The sequence below is a fragment of the Cuculus canorus genome, chromosome 19 (genome assembly GCF_017976375.1).
Source record: "Cuculus canorus isolate bCucCan1 chromosome 19, bCucCan1.pri, whole genome shotgun sequence".
Lineage (NCBI taxonomy): Eukaryota > Metazoa > Chordata > Aves > Cuculiformes > Cuculidae > Cuculus > Cuculus canorus.
In genome coordinates, this window is record NC_071419.1 from 6,106,394 (window position 1) to 6,128,333 (window position 21,940).

The 21,940-nt window shown below is 52.6% G+C and overlaps 1 long non-coding RNA gene across 1 annotated transcript; it reads right to left on the reverse strand.

Annotated features, from left to right (window-relative positions):
- Window positions 1–510: 510 nt before the first annotated feature.
- Window positions 511–3,503, reverse strand: LOC128854109 (uncharacterized). The gene is made up of 3 exons (XR_008453006.1): window positions 2,921–3,503; window positions 949–1,079; window positions 511–733 (listed from the first exon to the last, which is right to left on the reverse strand). It is a non-coding gene; the product is annotated as an uncharacterized LOC128854109 (long non-coding RNA).
- Window positions 3,504–21,940: the final 18,437 nt, after the last annotated feature.

A 21,940-nucleotide genomic window follows, 5' to 3' on the forward strand; every position in this document is an offset into this window, starting at 1 on the left:
ATCTGACAAGGTCTCCTAATTGTCTCCACTGATTTTACCAGGGACTGATTTTAAAAGCAGCTCAGCAACTTCCCCGCTTTGATATCATTGCTGAATTCAGCTCCCTCATTTATTAATGGGCCTACTTTTGCTCTTTCTCCCTAGATATGTTTGCAAAATCTCTTTTTATTTCTCTTAACCCCTTTGGCTAACATTAACAACCAAAAAACTCAGTAATATTTGATATTATATGTGTATAAATAAAAGCAGGAAAATATCTTATTCACTCCTGTTACAGCTACTAAAGCAGGCCTAGGGCTCTGGAATAGCAGCTTTACTGCATGCGTTAAATATCTCCATTACTTTATTAACGCGCAGTGTAGGGATTTTATTGGCTAGTTTGGTTTATTTACCTTATAAAGCAACACGGGCATCACAAACCATGAAAAGAGAGTATTTAGTATCTTCTCTTTAAGTCTGCATCTCCACAAACCAAAGGAACAAAAAGAAAATGATCTGATCTTGCTGAATGATCTTTCTTTGACAAGAGGTGGGGAGGACAGAGGAGAGGGGACAGCAGCAGTTATCCTGGCATCGATGCCTTGGCACGTTTTTGCTCAGGAGAAATTCAGATCAGCAATTTCCAAACAACAATCCCAGCCTGCTTTTACAGCCACGACAGCCGGCAAGTGCGAACCACCACTCGTTTGGCTAAAAAGAGGTTTTCAGGTGCCCCTTCCTCACAGCCCAAATCCTGAGGTGACAAGAAAGACAGAAAATTTAAAACAAAACCAAAAACCAACTAAAACAAAAAAACCCAGCAGTTTCCAAGAGGGAATTATCAGTCTTCAATATTTTCATTGACCTCTCGAATATGGTTCAAATGATGCAAAATTATAATAACCAGAAGTACGTAGCAAGGTGACAAGAAAAATCACTTCCAAAAGTCTTCAGAAGAATTAAAATAACCTGGATAAGTCAGGACAGCCCTAATGAGGGGCGGCTTCCCTCGTCTGCAGGCTGGACTTCTATTTATCTGCCTTTAAATCGCTGCCTCCAAGACTCCACAGCCTGGGCACCTGGAGATTGGCTCCGGTTCCCTGCAGAGAGAAGACAGAGAGGTGAAAGACAGAAGATCGCTCAGAGGAGCTGCTCCAGGGTCCTGTCCCCAGAGCTCAGCTTTACAGCTCCCTTAGGTCCCAGGGGAGCAGGGTGAGAGGAGCTTAGGCATTTTGGAGCTGTGGGACACCTGTACTGGATGCCCCAAGCAGAGATTCGCAGCATTTGCCTCTATGATCTAAAGCTGGGGTGGGGAAATAAAACAAAAACCAAACAGGAATTTAGCCCAGAAAACAGAGCAGCACCTGAGCCACAGGTGGGCAAGGCTGAGCCCGCATCCCAAGCTCCTGCTGCCCTCACCTCCAGTGAGCCAGCACAACGGCAAGCCGTCACTCTATTTATTTGCTGCCTTCCTCTCCTTTCCTGCCGGCCGCTGCCCTTCCACACACCATTGGTACCGAAGCTACTGAGAAAACGCTGAGGGAGAAGCCAAAAATGGGCACATGGAGCTCAATATCTGCCTCGGTTTCCTTCACTCCAGCTAGTGCCGGTTCCCAAGGGACCAAGAGACAAGAGGACAGCTGGCATGAGGTGGCCTTTACTGGACAAAGTCCTTCCCGGGGCTGAGGATGCGATGCAGTGATGGGATGAAGTAGGGGAGGAAGGATGCTCGGACTCCCAACTCTGCCAGGTGTATGATGGCTGGACAGGGAAGGAACCAGGCAACACGGCTGCAGGGTAAAATCCTGCCCAGCATCACAGTGGTGGGTGATTTGGGGGGAGCCCAGGTCACCCCCAGCAGGGCCGAGTTGCTGGCTGACAACATCAGCCCTGACTTCACCCCTGCAAACGCTTCCCACTCATTTTTTGGCTGCACAAAACCAGAGACACGCAGACTTTCCCCATTACTCTCCAGTGCAAAACTTCCCCTTGAACACCTAATTTCAAGCCCAGCCCACTCCAAGCAAGGGCTAGGATCTTCTGTTTGCTTTTTTTTTCCCCCGAGGGCCGTGATTTTAGGCAGCGTTGGGGAGGCAGAAGCACCTGCTGCCAGCGCTGTGCGCCTGGCTGCCCGCAGACAGCGGAGCAGAGGGAGGGCAGGCGAGAAGGCTCCCCTTGCAAAGTCTGTCCTGTGCTGTCTAATAACACAAGGTGTCATTGTATACCCAAATCAGTGCCTGGAGCTTTATTTATAACAACTGAAACACAAAACCCAGCAGGCCAGAAACGGCAAAGGGAGTGAGAGATCGGGGAGGGCAGGGAAGAAACCGTGTGAAATCTCCCTATTTAGCAGGATTTGCCTTGAGATTTTCAAGCTGGATTGAGGCTGGGGGGGGGGACGCGCAGGGGGGCCATGGGAGGAGGAAAGAGAGATGAAAGGGAGGGAAGAGAGAGCTGGCAGAGCATCGATTCCTCCCTGGCTGCAGCAAGGCATCATCTCCACCACAGAGCCCTAAGTGGAATGATGAGGGTGCTTCGCTCACAGCCCCCCATCAGCCAGAAAAGGGAGGTGGGGGGAGGCTCCAGCTCCCCTGGGACTCTCTGGCTTTTACAGCTACTCTTTTTTAAAGGCCATTTGAGGGTTTTTAGCCACCCCCTCATCCCAGGAAGAGCTTTGCAGCTCAACAGCTGGCTCCAGTGGACTCCCTCTTGCATTGGAATAGGCTGTATCTGCAAACTTGGCAGGAGCCACCACAAAGGGACTCACCCAGCCCAGCAGGCATCAGTCCCAGTGCACTCCCTCAGGCACAGCTCCTATCAAACCCAACACCAGCGGCTTGCACGACCCCGCTCCGGCGAGAGACTGAGCACCCTGAACTCTTGCTGAACTCAGTGGGAGCGGAGGCGGCTCAGAGGCAAAAGGTCCCAGCCCTGCACTTACAGCATCAGGAGATGCGCTCTCCTCAGGTGGGTCCAGATGTTATCACCACCACTGCTACCCCTGGCAGCTTGTTCATCTGCTCCCTTGTGCCAGAGGCTCCTACCGCTGGCGCAGCACTGGTGGAACAGCTCTCAGATTCTCCTCTGTGACTCCTGGGCAAAGACTGGAAGCTTTGCCTCAACCCCCTTTCTTTCCCCAGCAGCTGGAAGGAAGCCACTGCCAGACTTTGTACTGAAGTGGCTGAGATGGGAGCATCCATGTCCCGTTCTTCTGACTCACCACGGAGGCGCTAGGCAGCAGCAGGAGGGAAATAATAAACAGCTGGAGGGGTAAAAGGGGTGGTAACATCTTCAGGAGCTGCAGGTAGGGGTGCCATTTGGTGTTCACCTCCCTTGCAGACAGATATTTAAATCTCCAGGTGCAAAAGCCACTGAAAGTTCAGGCTGAGTCAGAGCTCCAAAATTTGGCTCACGAAGAGGCAACGGAACGGACCCATTAGGAGATAAAGCTGAATCCCGAGTCCGTCTTGCACTGAGAGCTGCTTTGGTCCAGCTTTGCTTCTGCTGAAGGCAGTGGGAGCCAAACTATGTTCTCCGCAAACAAACCAGAGCTGAGCTACAAAAGCAAATTCGTAATCCACAAAGGAAAAGACTCCCATTGACTTGACCAGGACTTTTAAATCTCTTTTTCCTCCCACTCTATCCCAGTATTGGTCTCAGATGTTTTCCAACACTTCTTTTGAAGAGGGAAAACAAAACAACGCTAAAAACCCACAAGATGCAGGGGAAGCGGCTTTCGTGTTCTTCACCGGCAAGCGTTCACCCAGCGCTGTCCCAGCTGCCTCCGCTGCCCTCAGCCCCCCCAAAGCCTACCTGCGAAATTACATTTGCCAAACTGTTGCCCAGGAAATGTGCAACTAAAATCTGTGAAATAAGCATGCCTGGAATCAGGCGTTCCCAGTGTAGTTAAACAACCGTGCCTTGAAATCTGCCTCTGCGTTTAGCCACGCTGCCATGTACGGAGCTACGAAACAAAACACTCGGCGCTGAGACTCTTGTTCCCTGCAAAAAAAAAAAAGGGAATCCAAACTCCTTCCCCTGAAGGTGTAAAACACGAAGGAACAGTGAGATCGGGGCCCTACACCTACACTCGTGTACAACATCACTCTGAGGGCTCAAAATACAGAGTATTGCCCATGCAACGAGCTGCGGCAGTTCAGGAAGCAAAACCCCAGCTGTCTCCAAGCAAAGGAAATAGAGAACCAAGACACTGGAGTTCCCCGTCTCTTCCACCATGCACGCCTGTTCACAAGAGGCAGAGCCGGGGAGGGGACACAACGTGACCCCAGTCACCTTGTTTCGGCACGAAGGAAACAAGGACTTTCATGGGGAAGGAAGGAACCCCAGGAAACACCCACTGAGGTCGGAGGATGGGGCTGTCAGGGCAAGCAAACCATGTCAGTCCCACACGGAGCATCGTGGGGGTGAAACTTGGGTCCCCTCAGCCCACGCTAGAGATGACATCACCGGTTATTCCAGAGGAGGGCTCGGAAAGCCTGAGCCCTGCTGGAAATTTCTGACAGGTTATTTCAGAAGGGGTTGTCCTAGGCAGTAGGAGGGTAGGATTTTCGGGGTTTTTTTTCTACTTTTAAGATTTTTTATGAGCAGGAAAACATCTCTCCCTCCTGCTTCTGCGCTCACCATTTCAGTCTCATGTTCTGCTAGACTAAACCACAGGACGCAGCCGTCCCGCTCACCTCTCTTCCCAGCAGCAAACAAGTGGTTACTCCATTTTTTCCCTCATGGTGAGACTGAGCTGCATAGGAAGGTGGGCAGCAGAAAGGTCCCCACGTGAAAACACAGCTCCGCTGCAGCCCACAACCACTCACTCAGAATTTCCAGCACTGGGGGATATAGCACAGGGTCAGAAGCCCCTTCCAAGCTCAGCTGCTTCCCAGGTTTCACGCAGTACTAACGCTTGCAAGCAGACACCGCATGAGCCAGAGGGTTTTGCCTCCCCAAGACAATTAGTTTTGCGTTCAAACCACAACCTCGAGGAATCGGATTAATTACAGTGACGTTGAGCATGACTTCGTCTACAGGGATAAGTCCTGTTCAACACCCCTGACGGCTGGTTACAGGGCTGGAGGATGAGCAAAACCTGAATGGTCCCTCCGTGGACTGATTGATTGGTGTATGTCCAGCGACGGTGCAGGTTTTTGGGGAAAACAGCCTGCAAGGAAGATTCAGCAAGCAAAACCTTACACCAGAGCACACACACACCGGCCAGATAGAAGCCACATTGCAGCGTCACGCTGGCAAATGCATTTTGAAGCAACACTCAGGTAGAAATCCAGGATATTCCAGCAAGCAATGGCTAAGTTTCATGGAACATCTGAGCAGGAGATGACTTAAACTTGTTTTAACACACAGATTGGAAGGTCTCCTCAGGGAAAGACAACAGGTCTCGCACATGAAACAGCATGTTCCCAGCCTGATCCATGCGTTTAGCTAGCGTGCAAGTATCTGATATTATTTCTCACCTGCTGATGGGTCCTGACTACGGGAGGATTACACAGTTGGTCCCAGAGTCACAGACAGACCTACAGGCTGGAACAAGGTCTCCCTGAAGGGTCTGTGTCTACCTTCCCAGACAGCCTGCCCGCACCACCCTTGCTCTGGGGCTGCCCACCTCCTCCCACCAGGCAAGGCTTTGCCTCAAGAAGTCTAAACCAGCAAAGAATAAAAAGGAAAAACACAACCTGATCTTTGAGGCCAAAAAAAAGGGTTTTGAAGCAAAAGGAGAAGGGGGTGGGGAAGGAATCTGAGAGTTGCATCACTTGGAAATACCCAGCTGCTCCAGAGATGTATGTACATGTTCAGCTTCCTACTGTTTCTGCAGGAACCTACTCGGGAACAGCAAAGTGACACCAAAAAGAGCCCAATGACATTTGCCTGAAGCAAACAAAAACAACCTTGACTCAAACCCAAACTAGTCACGTGCAAAATATTCCCTTCCTTGGAGCTAGGCACTTTGGGGGTTTGAAACTCCAGGCAGACGAGTGGGGTGAGAGAGCTTGAAATATAAATCAGTCAAGAGATTTTGCCCTTTGGCTGGGCTCAAAACCAATCCAGAGATGTTCTCCACGGTATTTTAAGAGTTTCTCAGAACATGGAACTAAAACTAGATGTAGTTTCCTTCCACAGAAGTCACTGCAGCTCCTTCATGACAATGAAAATCGATTGGAGGGGAAAGCCTTGTTTTCAGTACAAGTTTTGTTCTTTCAGAAAACCAGGCTACTTTCCAGGCAGCTTTCCTGCAGAGAGAAAACCCACACCCAGCTCTGGGAGGTTCCTCCTGCTGCCGCCCACACAGGTGCACTGAAACCCCAGGAAGGCACACGGACAGCGTTGTAGGCATGATTCCTTTCAAGGAACACGATGCCCTCTGGGGACACCACTTTCGACGTCAAGCCATGACGCACCTCCTACGGGGACCAGTCTGGGTCCAGCTCAGCTGAGGAGACACGAGCCATTCAAGGTGTTGAGCAAACCTGGCACTTCTCACTCAGCTCCAGCGATGCAAAACGCTTCGCTCACTGTCCGACATGGGTTGGTCTGCCTGCTGTCCCCAACTGTCCCCAAGATGGACTGGGTTCTCCACTGGCTCCTTTCTGCCAGGTGTAAGGGAGGAGAAGAGAAAATACAAAAATGATGGGCTTGATGCTCCATTTCCAAAGGCTGCCGTCAGCCACTCATCCAGACTGGGAGCGGCTCGACTCGACGCCTGCAGCAGCAGGAGGAGGAGGCTCATTGCTGGGGCCGTTCCCTCTCCCTGCAGCATCCCCTGGCCTCTGCTCCCACGCGTGTAACGCGCTGCAGCGCTGGTCCTGCCCGCCTGCACAAAACGGTTAATCCGGCAGGCAGGCCAGGTGGCTCAGGTGTGCGTGCCAAGCAGCTCCCCTCTCACCTGCAGCGACTTGTCGATGGGGAGCCACATCTGCCCTTTCTTGTCTGGCTTTAATCTGCCTGGGGAAAAGGGAGAAAAGGGATTGGGGAAGGGTAAACACAGCTTAGGCAGCTGCAAGTCCCAGCAACCAAAGAGCTGAGCAGGTGATTCAGAGAGCTGGGGGCCTGCAGACACCCTGTCCTCTACCTCCCACCAACAAGAAAGCTGGGGAGGGACTGCTCACAAAGGCTTGGAGTGATAGGATGAGGGGGGACGGGTATAAGCTGGAGAGGGGCAGATTTAGGCTAGACATAAGGAAGAATTTCTTCACCATGAGAGTGGTGAGACACTGGCCCAGGTTGCCCAGGGAAGCTGTGGCTGCCCCATCCCTGGAAGTCATCCTTGGGCAGTCTGATCTAGTGGGAGGTGTCCCATGGCAGGAGGGGTTGGAACTGTATGATCTTTAAGGTCCCTTCCAACCCAAACTCTTCTATGATTCTATCTCCTGTGGTGGCAGCAGCCTGGGAATAGCTGGGGAGAACATGCTGACTGCCACAGTATTTATCGCTAGCCCAGCAATGGCTGGATGGAGAGTCTGTGCTGCAGAGTCTGGGGTAAATTCCTGCCTCTTGCTCTGCTTCACTGCCTCCCGGCAAAGACTGATCCCACCCAAAGGACACAGGACTCAAGACAAGAGAGGCTGAGCATCAGCAGGTCCTGTACCAGCAAAGCATCCAGAGCTGCTGCAGATCTTGCAGCCTCCCGTGGAGTTGTCCCTACAGGAACACGGCTGTACGATAGCCTCAGCCACGGCTCCGACTTCCTCAGCCTTACTCTGCTCTGTGGGACCACGTTACCTCCCCAAAGCTCTCTGCCAGGCAGCTGGCCTTTGCCACTGACCCATTCCAGCATCAACAGCTTCCTCACCCTTGGCAGAACAAAGAGACTGGGTTCAACCAGGTGGAGGCTAATTTCTATCTTAGCTTCCATCAGCCTTTCCACAGCCTGAAAAAAATCCTATAGAATGAAGAATAAAAGACCATTTTCCCCAAAAATGTGACTGAAGGCTTTAGGTACAAGAGCTGATGACTTGATGTGGGGTTCTTAAATAAGTCACAGATATCAACCCTTAGGTCTTCTGCTGGGACATGGAAACCCCCAAGATAGAGCTGAGCCCCACTGCATCCAGTCCAGAGTTTGCACAGGCTCCAGACACAAAGGCTCAGGACCATGAAGAGGCGTTTGGTCCTCATCCAGCTGCAGAGACAGGTGCCCCTGGGGTGAGGGAGCCTTTCCAACTGCAACCGCACCGCTGAAGAAGTATCCCAAACCTTGCCCAAGACCTGGGAACCTGCCCGGGGAGCCAGACAGGGATATTCTGCCTGGGTGAATCAGGTGTCAGCCCAGCAAAGAACCCCAGCGTAGGGCAGGAGTGCAAGCGGAGACAGGAAAACATGGCACAGGCGAGGCGAAAGGGCCAGACAGGCAGGGAAGGGCAGCAACTCTCTCAAAACCAGGCCAGGGCTCTGGAGAAGTCACGCGATGCCTCCTCAGGCACTGCCACCTCTCCCGTCCCCAGGGAGGGCAAGGAGCCGGGCTGACCCTGCTCATGGAAGGGACTTGACACCCCACACCACCTGTGCGGCCCCGGGAGCTGCTGACCCGCATCTAACACGGGCATGGCCGGGCAGTGCTGCTTTGGGGCAGAAAGAGCTCCCTGTGCAAACCCAGGAGAGCCGCTCAGCTCATGCTTGGGCTCCATCCTTTCACCACTCCAAGGCACAAGGCAGGGCACAGTTTCCTGCCTTTGCAGGGATTTTTCTGGGTTTTTTTTTTTGCAGCTTGCCAGCTCTGCAAATAGCCGGAGCCCAGCAAAGCATTCCCCTGCCTGCCCTCTCTTCTCCGAGTCAAGGACAGCCACGGCCCATTGCAACCCCACGTCTGACAGCGCCGTAGCGCTCGGAGCTGCTCCAGGGAGACAGGAGAGCCAGTTGGACTGGCTCAGGGCTCACCAAGAGCTCCCTGGGCGAGCTCACCTGGGAAGCACAAGGAGACCTGTGCTCTCAGTTACCTCCTGAGCAGGTCAGGACGAGGGCTCTTCATCACCCAAGCTTTTACGTTAATTATTTTCATTCCTGTCCCCACACCCTGCCCATAAGAGCAGGGATCAAGATGCCTATTACAGCAGAAGCGTTTCGGAGGCGCTGCCCTGTCTGCCAGCAGTTTAGACGAGGCGAAGCGGCCAAGCTGGAAAGAAAGAGCTTCGCAGGTTCAGCCTGTGAGGTTGAACCCAATTTCATAGCCACCAACATATTTGGGGGAGGGCAGATGAGAGGGCAGCAGGAGGGTCCCTGACTGCAGATGCAAACCTCCACCTGGGTTTGCACCCACACACACCAGCAAGCGGGGCAGACAGCTCGGTGCTCACATCCGTGGGCAAGAAACCAGCACAGCCGCAGCAGAAAGCCTGTAACAGGGAAAAACTCTGCCAAAAATGTCCCATCAGTTCCCAAGTGGCACCAAGACAGTATGCAGTAAGGATTTAAACGTGCCTTCAACTTTTAACCTAACCAACAGGAGAAGGGTATATCGCTATGGAGAGGAAACCCACGTGTATAGGGAAGGAAATATCAGAATAAAAACCACTAAAAAAAAATCAAATAAGAGGAAAGAAGGGCTGGGAGAAAACAAATGTGGGTAGAATAGTCAGGCTCTGGCAGCAGCTAAAACTTCCATGTGTTTAGATCCCCGAATCGACTGTTAGAGATGCTGTAACAAATGTCACCTTCATGTGAGCACCAGAACTGCAATTTTCTCATCATCCCTTTTTTTCTCCCCACCTGTTTTTTTCCTGTTTGAAGCCTGTTCAGAGGATAACCTGTTGGGGGCAACCCTGGTACCCAGCAGACACCGGATTTTTCTCCTGGGTTCCCTTCTTTCCCACTCTCCTCCTCTCTTTGTCCTGTGCTCTGCCACTCTCGCACACACCGACTCCCTGTCAAGTTTCTGGCTGATCCAGAGGGAGACGTTGGTCCTGCCAGCTCCAGCATCCAACTGCTCTTCCCGGGCTCGGTAGCTGCAGTAACCATAGAAACTGCATCCAACGCGCAGGCTCTGCTGGGGGGGCCGATAGGATGCTCAGACACATGAACAGGCAGGTAGGGACCAGTCAAGGCTCCATCAAACCACCTTCAAATGATGCCCAGGTTGGGAAGAGGGGCAAGACGGTGGAGGGATGATAGAGGCTTTGCTCCCCCCAAAACCTCGCAGAGCAGCTCAGGGCAGCATCAGGAGGTGCTTCGTCTCGGGGCTGAGCGCTGGCTAACTGGTTGCAGAGCTGACAGTGCATTTTACGGCGCTCGGGGAGATCGGTGAGGTAATTGGGAGGATTCTGTTGCAAAGCTTTGTCTTGGTCTACCCTGCGTTTTATCTGCAGACTAGATGGGTACCCAGAGCTCCCGCTGGCCTGAGAAGTAATCAGTCATTAATCCTTCGGTTCTTTTTGCACCATGAATATAAACAGGCCAAATCCTATCCCTGGCTGTGCTGGGGAGAGTCTTTATGTTGATGGTGCTGGCAGCAACACACATGCCTCCAAGGGCAAGATTTGGACCGGCACAGTTAGTTAATGAGCTGTTCCAAACATTGCATTAATTTTACACCCCTCCCAATGCAGACGTAACCCCCCCACTTCCAGCAGCACAACTCGGAGCGGGCTCGAACCACAACCACCTCACGTTGAGTCCTTAAATCCACGCGTGGCTATGGAAGAGGTAAGATTTTCAGAGTCACTGGGCACAGCAGATGCTTGCTGTCTACAAGAGCCAGACAGTATCCGTTTCAGCGCCAGGAAAGCGGATCGGAGGGGGTCTGGTGAGGGAGGACAGGGAATTGGTATCTGCAGACACCCATGCACACCCCACGGGGCAGCAGGCGGCTCTGGAAACCACAGGGGAGCCCAGGACTAGAGACCAGGATGGTGGATGGAAACGGCAAACACGCACAACAGGGACAACTTAGTGGCTTCACCAGCTGTTGACAGCATCCTTAGACCCTCTCACTCATTGTGGTCAAGGGCTTTTGGCAGCACCACAAGCCCACCATGAGGCTTTTGCCCTTTATCCTCATCACCCAGCCGTCACGGCAACCAAGCTTCTCACTCTTGCACCAGGACAGAGGTACTCAGCTTGCAAGGAAGCGTAAGCACCTATGGGAAGGTGTAGAAAAGGAATAAAAATACCAGCGATCCTGCCTTTCTAGCACCAAAAAAAAAAAACAAACCTAAATAAAAATAAGTTCACGCAAATACCAGGATTCCTCCTTCCTCCAAGCTTTAAATACTCCACAAAATCCCCACGCGTAAACAAGTCGTGGCCTCCAGACAAAGAGGCCCAGCCTCCAAATGGCCACCAGGTGCCTATTTTGGGTCTTAGCTTGGCTGGGGTGGAATAAGCAGGCTCAGCTGTCCTCCCCCTCCGCAGCCCGCAGCCGGGGCGGCCGGCCTCACCCCCAGCTCCAGCCCCTCAATGGCCCCATTGTTTGGGGCCGGGAGCTCAGCTGTGGCGAAGGCTGGGGCAGCCCGTCTGGCTCCCTGACATCCGGCATGGTCCGGGACCCGCAGCAGGACGGGGGCCTCTCCCATGGTGGGGAACACACCAGCTCCCTGACTCAAGGCACCCTGCAGCTCCCCAGAGGGTTGGGAGAGGATGGGGCTGCATCCCAGCAAGGAAGAGTTGGGTTGAGGTCTTCTCCTCCAATGGTTCCCACTTCCCTGCTTAGCTTTTGGGGACTTTTTTTGAGGAGAGGAGGGGGGAATACAGCAAGATGAGACATACAGGAGTTGAGCTTTCCTCTACCAACGCAGACACGTGGCTTTCAATCTCTCCTTCAACCCCAGTCCTCTCCTTTTGTCTTGCTTCCCCATGTTGAACTGAGGGTGAAAGCAACCTCACAGGCAGCCTCCACCTCCTCAATGGGCCAAGGGATCGCAGGGCAGGCACGCACACGAACCCTCCAAGCAGTCAAGAGCAGACCCGAGGGCAGGCTGGCATCGGGGTGGACACACTTCAGCAGATCCCAAATCTGCAGGAGATCCAGGCACCCACGGAGCCTTCCCGCAGCTCGGCACCCCACCAGCCCGGCACTGCTGAAAATCAGAGCCCTCGAGCTACAGCACAAAGAGGCTCCGTCACCCTCCACCCAGTCGGCAGCTTCAAGGGCTCCGCTCGACTCGCAGACACCTCCACCAGGAGCTGAAATTTTCCAAAAGGAAGGTCAGTGTCAATAATTCTTTTTAAACTCCCAGGAGTTTCCTCCTAGAAGATGCAAGTGAAGGGCTGGAAAAAAAAATCCCTTCCTCACGCAGCGCGAGGGCAGCATCCTCAGCAAGCTTCAAACATCACCCAAGGAAAAACGTTCAAGAGACTAAAGCAGCCCAAAAAGCAGCCCAAGGCATCTCTATGCCATTGTTCTTTTGGGGCCAGAAGGGGTGAAAATGCCTTGGGAGCAGCACTGGGACATCTCTTTTAACACCAACATGACACACAGGGACTGTGTCACATTGCAGTGTCTCACTCTGTTCCTGTTGTGAGTAACCGCTGCAGAATCCCGCTCAGGACAGGTCACACCGATTTTAGCCACAGCAATTCTCTATCAATATCGGCACAGTCCAAAGGTTCACCCGCATCAAACACATGCCCGTATCATACCTACCGAGCCCGTCCTGGGCAGCAGTACCAGCACATACTGGTTGAACTGGCAAGCGATGCCTATCAATATGAGACGTGCCTTCGTTTTGCACAGCTCATTTCTCTCTCCTGACTGAGAATAGCTTTCCTGGCAGCAATGGTAGCCCACGCGCAGGAACAGCTTGCTGTTTGTAATCGAAAGAGTGAAGTCGCAGAGCAGCCCAGCGCAGGCAAGCTTTGCTTTACTTACGGCTTGAGACAACATTATTGGTGTTTAAGCAATCGTTGTCCTGGTGCAAGGCTGGGCAGACCTGAGCAGGGATCGGTAAAGCAAAGGGCGGTTTGGATTTTCTCTCAAATACGTGCACACGAGTGCCCGTGGGGGCAGGGAGGCCCAGACTGCGATGATTTATTGGAAGAGATACGAGTTAAACCCTCTCCCCCTCCCAGTAATTCTGCAGCTTTGCAAGAGGACCATCTGCAACTCTTATGCTGTCCACACAGATTGTCTCCGACTCCTTGATCCCAAAAGAATGGAGCCAGGCAGTCGTCAAGACCGGCTCCAGCTGACACATGGCTCTCCAAAGCAACAGAGAGGGGCAGCATGCCCCTAGACCAGACTCTGGAGCAAGGACGATCCATCACTACAGCATCATGAAGGCTGTGCTGTCCTCTCTCTCCCACCATACTCTCCTTACAGCAGAGAACAGACTTTTCACGTCTGCTCTCCACTTTGGAAGAGTCTTTGTGATCGATTAAAGGAAAAAGCAAAGCAAAAAATCTAACTGGCTCTTGAACACCTTTCACGAAGGTTGTTTAGCTGTTGCCTCCTTCTCCTGTATTGGCCTCTTCTGTCTTTTCAGACCCACCTCTTGGCTCACAGAGGAGGATCTAGCAAAACAGCCACAGGCTGCTGAAGACTTGGAAGGGCCCTTCAGTGAGTCTTGCAAATTCAGGAGATGCTTTTGTGAAGCAAGTTTTGCGGTCTGGTTTCCCCCAAGCCCTCTCTGGACAACAGCAGCTGAGTACACTCCTGCCAAAACCACTCTGGTTGCCCCTTCTCCTGTTAACCTCGGCTTTGGATGCTCAGGCCATCCCAGAAGGTCTTTGTTTGCTGCTGCTGAATCCAAGTTTCCAGGAAACCTAGCTTTAGTAGCAGAGAGCTGGATGATGCTGTTCAAGCATCTCCTTCAAGTAGTTTTGCCCAAATAGCTTGAAAGCAACGTCACCCCTTGCAGCCAGTTGGACACAGCGATAACCCCACGCCAGATCTCTGTTCTGACAGCTCCAGAAGATGAGTCACTGGACAGATATTCGAGCCCGGGTCTCCCCATCCAGAGGGAATACCCAGTGATCTGATCCCTCAGATACTATATTTTACTCAGCATTAAACCCTGGCAAAACACTTGATAGGACCCAGAGGGATTTCTGCATCTGCTGATCCACTGCCTCTTCTCTCCGTTCCTCTCCAAGTTTCCATTGTTGCCTTGAATTTGACTTCAGCCTGCTTCTTTCACGGCATCATGCTGATAGGGTCACAACGTATCTCCCCAGAACTTTTAAATCTACTGACCCACTTCCAGCCAAATTTATCAGGGCAGATAAAGACCTCAGAGATAACATTCCTGCAGCCACAGAGAGAGATCATGGGGTGGACTGGGGTGCAAACTCTGCTAAGACATCATACAATGCACACAAAGCAAGACACTAGGATTATTTTTCCCTGATGACAGGGGAAAAAAAAGAGAACAAGCTTCAGAATTAGAGCTTGGGGCTTAAAACCCAACTGCTAGACGAAGCCAGAGGAACCAGGCTTTGCCGGCTCCAACTCCTGCAAAGCAGCACACCCAACGCTTTCCATCTACATTTCTCGCCAGAAATGAAGCGAGACCCTGGGCCTTGGGTGTTTGCTGGAGGAGCTCTTTCAGAGCTGGTCACATCACAACAGCCACCATTCTCTCAGAAGAGCAGCCGTGGCATGTGGTAAATTTAGTAGCAGAGAGGTGGGTGATGCTACAGTCACTGTAGAGATGTACCCCATCCCAGAATACCTTGTGAGCCACCACACTCTTTCCCAGGCACTGCCAAATGAAAATCAACCAAGAACTCCAGTGAATGAACCACAGGTACAGAGCGGGAGAGGACAAGCACATTGCAAACATCTCACGTTCCTGCAAGAGTAGGGTAAAATTCCCTGGGGATGCTGGGAAAAGGATCATGCCCCGTGCTCCAGAATGGGTTTCCTGCCAGGACAGCCAGACTCAAGATCAGAAACCTCAAGCCTCAAGACAAGAGCCCTGCAAACAAGCACCCTGAAGACGTAACGTGCTTGAGGAGTACCAGAGCATCCTTCCCTTTATAGCACGCCTCTTGCTGTCCCCAGTTTCCCCATTTAGAAGACAGCAGAGATTGTTTCAGGTGCCAGCTCGGTACTTTGAGGGCTGCACAGAAAAAAAAAACACCAAACACCCACCTTTCTTGCAGGAAGCATGTGGGAGCCTGGAAGAATGGGCTTAACAATGCGAGATCACCCCAAAGGCCTCTCCGTCTTTAGCTCCTCTAGCCGCTATCCTGCGCGCCAGCCCTTGCATGAGGTCCCACCCAGAAACAAGGTGGGAGAGGAGCACAGGCCCATACTGGATCTCCTGGCAGGGAGAGTGCCTGACCCTACGCCAGCTACCAGAGCATCTTTGTCACCAGTCTGTTACTGGACATCCCGTTTCATTAGGGACGAGTCGCCAGCCTGCCGGCTCACGCAGCCTCGCCCAGCTGGCTGCCCAATTTATCCCGCCTGCCCCAACTCAGGGAAAGGAATCTCTCAGACGATCTGAAGTCATTATCTGATTGGCCTATTTGATATTGCAGTGCCTGATTCAATACCCATTGAAATCAAAGGCCCCTTGATCTCAACAGGCACTAAATCAAGCCCTGGTTCCCCCCAGCCGAGCACAACCATCCCATCTTCACCGGTTACTCTGGCAGCCTAGGCCACCGCTACATAATTAGAGGGCATGATGCTGGGTTTAACCCAGCACACCAACATGGCTTTTGTTATCCATTATGAATTTCCCCTTCCTTTGGACTTCCATAACCAGAGGAGTTAACTGCTATTAAAACCTCTATAACCACTCGCATCTGAGGATCTCAAAGCAATGCAGCGATACCAGCGAGTTATGTTAGCAACTCTCCTAGGAGAGTTTGAGCAGGGTCTAACACAAGGCAGAAATGGAAGCACCAGGAGATTAAACTGGGTCTATCCCAAAATATCCCTGGGCCAAATCACCATCTTACTTTTGCTGCAAACGCAAGACAGAAGTAACTACCCCGAGTAGCAGACCTGGAAAGAGAGCAGAAACCTGGCCCATTGCACACAGGCTGCAATTTGAGATGCTATTTATTTTTCTTCTGCTCATTCAGGAGCAGAGCTGCTCGTGTTTGCAGCCACGTCAGTTCTTGGCTCCACGGGACCCAGGTCGAAAGACGAAGCAACAAAGGAAGAGCAAACCATAGACCACTCCACGCTGTGTAAACGAGTCAAGGATCATTTCTGGGAACCCAACGCTTGTGCCTGATGTACTCTGGAGTGAAAGAGGACACGAGATCCCAGCCTTACCACCTTCTGGAGACACGGTTCCTCAGTTCAGCCTTTTGCAAAATGAATTTGAGGCAGCAGGAAGACACCCACCAGGATCTGGCTACATGTCACGGAGCCTTGGTGCCTCTCCAAGCCTGGGAAACCCATATGAGAGTTACAGGGTAAAGGGAGGCTCGGAGCTCCCCTCCAACAGCATCTCCTTCACCCCCACTTCCCAGGCTGTATTAGAGCAGAGAGGCAGCACAGGGAGGAAGCGCTCCTGCCTCCCAGCACAGGAGATTCACCATTTGCTGCTCCAGCAACGGCAGCTGAGATGGTAAAAACTGTTGCCTGAGTAGGAAGGAGAGAGGGACAGAGCTGGGCAGTGAGTGGGATATAGACTCCCCTGGCAGAGCAATCACTTCCCGTTCCACTCTGCTGAGAGCAGGAAAAAACCCTTCCATAAATAAAACAAACAAATACATTAAATAAAACCCCAGGGTAGGAGGAAAGAGGAAAAATGCAACACTAAACCGAAGTAGCGCATTTAGCTGAGTCCTGCTGATCGGCAGGGCAGCAAACAGCGGAGTTCACAGCAATGGGCACTGGAAGCCACGGAGCGCACGGTTTATAGGCCAAAAAGCGGCTTTATAAAACTGGATCTTTAAATATTTGCTCTGACGTGTCTTGAGTCCCATCTGCTGTGGTGGTTAAACACTCATAGTCCTCACCCGTCCAGCTCCCAAAGCAACTTGTGGAGGGCAGCTCCTGCAAGGCTGCAATTCCCTGCCCAGATCCAAGAGAGTTTTCCATGCAAACCCATCCCCTTCCTCCCTGAGCTGTAGAAGAAGCAGATGTGAAAATCAGTTATTCCTTTCCCACCTCTCAAAGAGGAACGATAGTATCAAGTTAGCCAAAAAGAAATAGATCTGCTCGTTTTGGTGATGATGGAAACATCACCATCTGAACAAACTTCCAGAATTAAGAATCGGGGGATGGCGAACGGAAGAAGCAACATCACAAGAGTAATGCCATCATCTGCCTCAGGGGCCTGAAGGCTGGACACAAGGATCCTCCAGGACATCTACGTTCACTCGCAGCCCTGGGCAAGCCTGAACACCAGACCCAAAGGGCAGCAGGGAAAAATGGTTCCCACTTGGCAGATCTGGCACAACTGGCTTCCCAATCAACTTCCAACACAGCAAAAAGAAACATGAGAAGATTGAATTTCTCCAGTGCTGGGCTATATACCTCTGGGCTTCAGAGTCCTGCTGAAATCCCGAGATCCTTCCAAGCAGCTCTATCAGCTGAGGCAGGAGGAGACTTACACAGGCAGAAGGGGAAAATTTAAGCCTGAGCACCTAGAAGATGCTGGAAGCAGAGCAAGGAGACCTCAGAACACAGTGGGTGCAGGGTTGCACCCCAAGCCACTCAGCACTTGTTTTCCACTCAGCACAGTGGGTTTTCCACTTCCAACCTCCAGTTCTTCCTGTGCTTCGGGACTCTGTTCTTCCCCAGCACAGAAACTGCCCCAGTACTTCCACAAAACCAGCAGTTGCCAACACCAAAGGGTCCCAGGATGTCCCTTCTCACTCCAAGATGGGATTTTGGGGTGACCAAAGATACTCTTCTCACAATCCCCCACAGCTCCTCTTGTCCAGGGAGAGCATTCAGGGTTTTGCCTGCATGGGGCTGAGAGGAGGTGCATGACCAAGCCCTTGTGGGGCATCAGTCTGTGCAGAAACCTCGCTTTGACGCCTGGAAAAGGCAGGCGGTGCAGGCAGTGGGGTCGCAATCCTTCCTCAGGAATGACTGGGCATCAGTTGGAGAGCAAAGAATCACAATTCAGGTGCAATTTCTGGCTCAGAAACAGCCTGAACCTGCCCATGTCTGAGCTCTTTCTTGAGCTCAAATCACAGTGTTTCTGAAGCACCTTCGCTCTAGAAGCAAACAGCTGCAGCAAGCTGGATTTCTGACTGCACTGCTGTAGGGCCTTCGTTCCCCCTCAGCTGGCTGGCTTTAGCCAAGAAACGCAGGCTGACCTTCCCGGTGTGGCACCCACCCTGTGCCGAGCTGCCATCCCTCCCCAGCACCCTCCTGCCTCCTCCACCATCCCTCCAGCCCCCCCAGGGCCAAACGTGCTCATTTGCTTATGAAGACCCTGAAGGTGACTCTAGAGCACAGGGGAGCAGCACCAGGCTGCTTTATTTTCTACTCTTCTCCTCTAGCTCTTGGCTGAAGCACAAGAGCCTTCTCCTCTGCACCCCGCGCTGCCGAGCAGCCTCCACCTCCCCAGCTAGAGAAGTCGTCTTTCCTCTCCCTCCCTTTGCATTGGATCTGTTGAGCAGCTCGGAAGCAGCCTGCATGAAAGGTACTGACAAAATAAAGTTGGATTGTACTGCATTATTGAAAAAGTGACCTCCAGTGGTCAATAAAGCCTTTGCCCACCGTTTCCAGGCAGCAGTGCCTGTTGTCAAGCTCTGCCTCGGTTCAGCAGGACGGTGGTTCGTCTCTCCCAGTCCCAGCTCCCACGGGTGGCTCATTAAAACTCAGAGTCTGCACTTTGGTAACGAGGAGCTCAAAGCACTTTAATGCACGGATGCAATCATGAATGCAAACAGGCTGCAGGCAAGAGAGCAGCGTAACAGCAGTCTGTTCCCCCCATCTCCATCCTTACAGCTACTGGCTCTAGGCGAAAGCACGGGGTCTGGTAAGAGAAGTTGGCAGGAAGCACTGTTCTAGGATGAGGCATTTGTCGGTTTTACTGCTAACCCTAATCCACACTGTGTGAGGAAAGGGAAGGAGGGTTCAAGGGACACCATTCCCTGTGTCTCAGCAGCACTGAGCTCAGCATCCGGACTGGAAGGAGGCTGAAGGACCCAGTGCAGGTTCCCCTTGAAGATGCCCTCCTCTGCGCCACTGCATTCCCACTCCTTTCACATTTGATTTCTACGAACAACTGCACAGCCAGCTTCCTCCTCCCCTCTGCTGCCCCAGCTGAAGAAGGCAGATCTGGCCCAGCCACAGGAGACACCGCTAGAGGAGGTTAACCCTGGCATGGAGGGGGAGAAACCCGCTGGCAGCACCCCTCTCCCGGGCACCCCATCATCTACACTGGTGCCCAAAGCACAGCCTGGCCAGGGGAGAGCAGAGCTGGTTTCCCTTTGCATCATAAACAGAGAGGCATGGGAGCACCGCTATATGCACACACACGCGATCCCATGCCGCTCAGAGGAAAACAAGCAGGAGACAGCAATGGCACCTTTGCAGGATCAGCAGTTCCTGCACACGCAGCAGGATGCTGCTGAGCCCAGGTGCCTGTGGATCCAGTCCCCTCTTCCTTCTCCTTTTTCTTTTACAGCCTGGATAAGGCAAGAAACATCACCCCACCATCCCCCAGGCACAAAGCCAGCTGGAGTGGAGTTTTATCCTTGCTGGGATTAGCTTCAGGTAGGGCACACCTGCAATGAGCTGAGCCTTCTCAGGACAGGTGAGGACAGAGAAGAACCAGCATTGACCAGAGAATTGGAGGAAAGGCCCTAAAGCAGCCCAGCTCTCCAGGATCCTGCTTCATTAGCGAGGGATGCCCGCCTGCCTCCCTCCCACTCAGAAGAGGAGCGCAGCAGTGCCTGTCCCCTCCAGGTTCCACGCCATCTCAGGACCAGCGCTGCTCAGGGATGATGTCCTCCCATCTTGTCTGGGATCTGGGCGCAGAGAGCAGCCCAGACACCTTCACAAGCTGGCCAGGCTGAGAAGAGCTCCCCATGCCTTGGCAGACACACGTGATGGGAGCTGGAGCCTTTGCAGCATCACCTCTCCTTCCCACCAGGGAAATCTGTACAGGGCAGATAACAACCTTCACAGACACATTGCAGAGGGGGTCACCAGCCAGAGGGGTCCAGAAACATGGACAGTGAGGAGTTGGGGGAGAAGGGGTTAATTAACCATCTCCTTCCCCAAGGGGACTGGTTTAGATAGCACGAAAGATTAAAGGTCTTAAGGATGCAAGGGGAGGTGGAAGGAAAGAATCTCCTCCCATGCATGGCCAAAGATAGGCACCACAGAGCTCACAGGTACAGTCAGGACCAGGCTATGAGCCGTGGCCGTGAGAGAGCACACCAGGCAAGGAGATAACCAACAAAATGGTGTCCTCCTAAATTTAGCAGCCATCGTGCATGTCATCTCCCAACCCTTCACCCCCACAGCCCACCCTCAGAGCTGTGCAAGGCTCATTTCCATCAAGGGCTTCTTGGAAGAGACTCTTCCTATTGCAACCCATCTGCCAAGCGCAGGCAGCCTTCCCCAGATCAGCTCCCCTCTTCTGCAGCACGGATCAGGCTCCTCTCCACCTAAAGGAACACACCCGTGGCACAGAGACAGCACTTGCCTACAACGCCACCCGCAAAGCAGCCTCCCCTCACATGGAAATGCTCAAAACATGGGTGTTGAACAGCAGCATCCAGGCACATTTATTGTACCCTGTTGGTAAACAACCACCTCCACCACCCTGCAGTCCGCAGCGCTGGGATTGAGAGCAAGGGCAAAGCTTGTCTTTCCCTTCTGGTGGGCATCCCAGCAGCTCTCTGATCAACTTTGCACTCACAGGGTTCTTGCAGCGAACAACTGGTACGCAACATCCCTCCCACAAGGGTAGGAGCAAGCAGCTCCAGCTGAAATAGTGATTTTGGTGTAGCTCCCCACACCTCAGCATCTGGCACGGCTGCGGTGCCAGGGGCAGGATGCCTTCAGGCAGGGTCAGGCGGTTGCTCTTTTCTGCAGCAGTCTGCAAGTTCCCAAAGGAGAAACGGACCGTGACATTCAGAGAGGCAAAATTCAGAAGGCTGAACCCTGCTGCCCGCAACAAGAGGGCATGGTCTCATGATGGTTGTGCATGGCCAAGAAGGTGGGAAGATGAAGGGACCCCAAGCTTTTGGGATGACGGTACAGCCAGACCCCAGCTGCCTCCAGACCACAAAGCGCCTCTCCTTCTGCCATGGATGGGTGGACTCACTTCACCAAGTGAATACCTCCTAGATACAAAGCTTGGCACAGTCCTGACGCCACTAGAATGGGGGATGGCCCAGCCATTCGCCCTTCTGAGGACTAGAAGACATCAGCAGCTCCCTCCAGCTCCAGGAGCTGCATCCCTCTGATGCCTTACAGAGCTTAACCTCACGGGGCAACCCCATAAAGGGTGGCTGTTTCAAGCTGTTGTGAGCTCCAGCTGGGACACCTCTCACCATCTGGTCACAGAGGCACACTGGCATTCAGCCCTTTTTCCCAGTAGGGGCACGTGTGGTGACAGCAGCTCTGACAATGGTATCTTCTCCTCCTAAGCCCCAGGATGGGGTATCAGGGACTAGAATGCCACTTTTTGTCTTTTCTCAGGGTTCCGAAAGGCAAGCTGGACCAAGCATTGTTCCACATGGGTACAGGCATCGTTTAGGCTCTAGCAGAGTCAAGTGGATCCTCCATCACTGGCAAGACTCACCTGGCCACACTCAGCCACATAAAATGCCAGTTTCTTTCCAGAGAGATGAGGACACACCTTACTCTAGGTGTGAGTCAAGCCTGGGTTTTTGGGACGCCAAAGGCAGCCAGCTTCAATCCCCTAAAGCTTTGACTTCAAACCTAAAAGCTGTAGCCCACAGCTCTGTGAAGGCAAAGGACAGAGCCTGTGATCCCATCACCACCTTTGCAGGTCTTGTTTGCAGCCGCACCAGCGCAACCCTCCACAAACAGGCATCACATCCCACCTTGTGTCCACCACCCTATCCCTGGCAGATCAGGTCTATCAGGTGAATCTGGGCC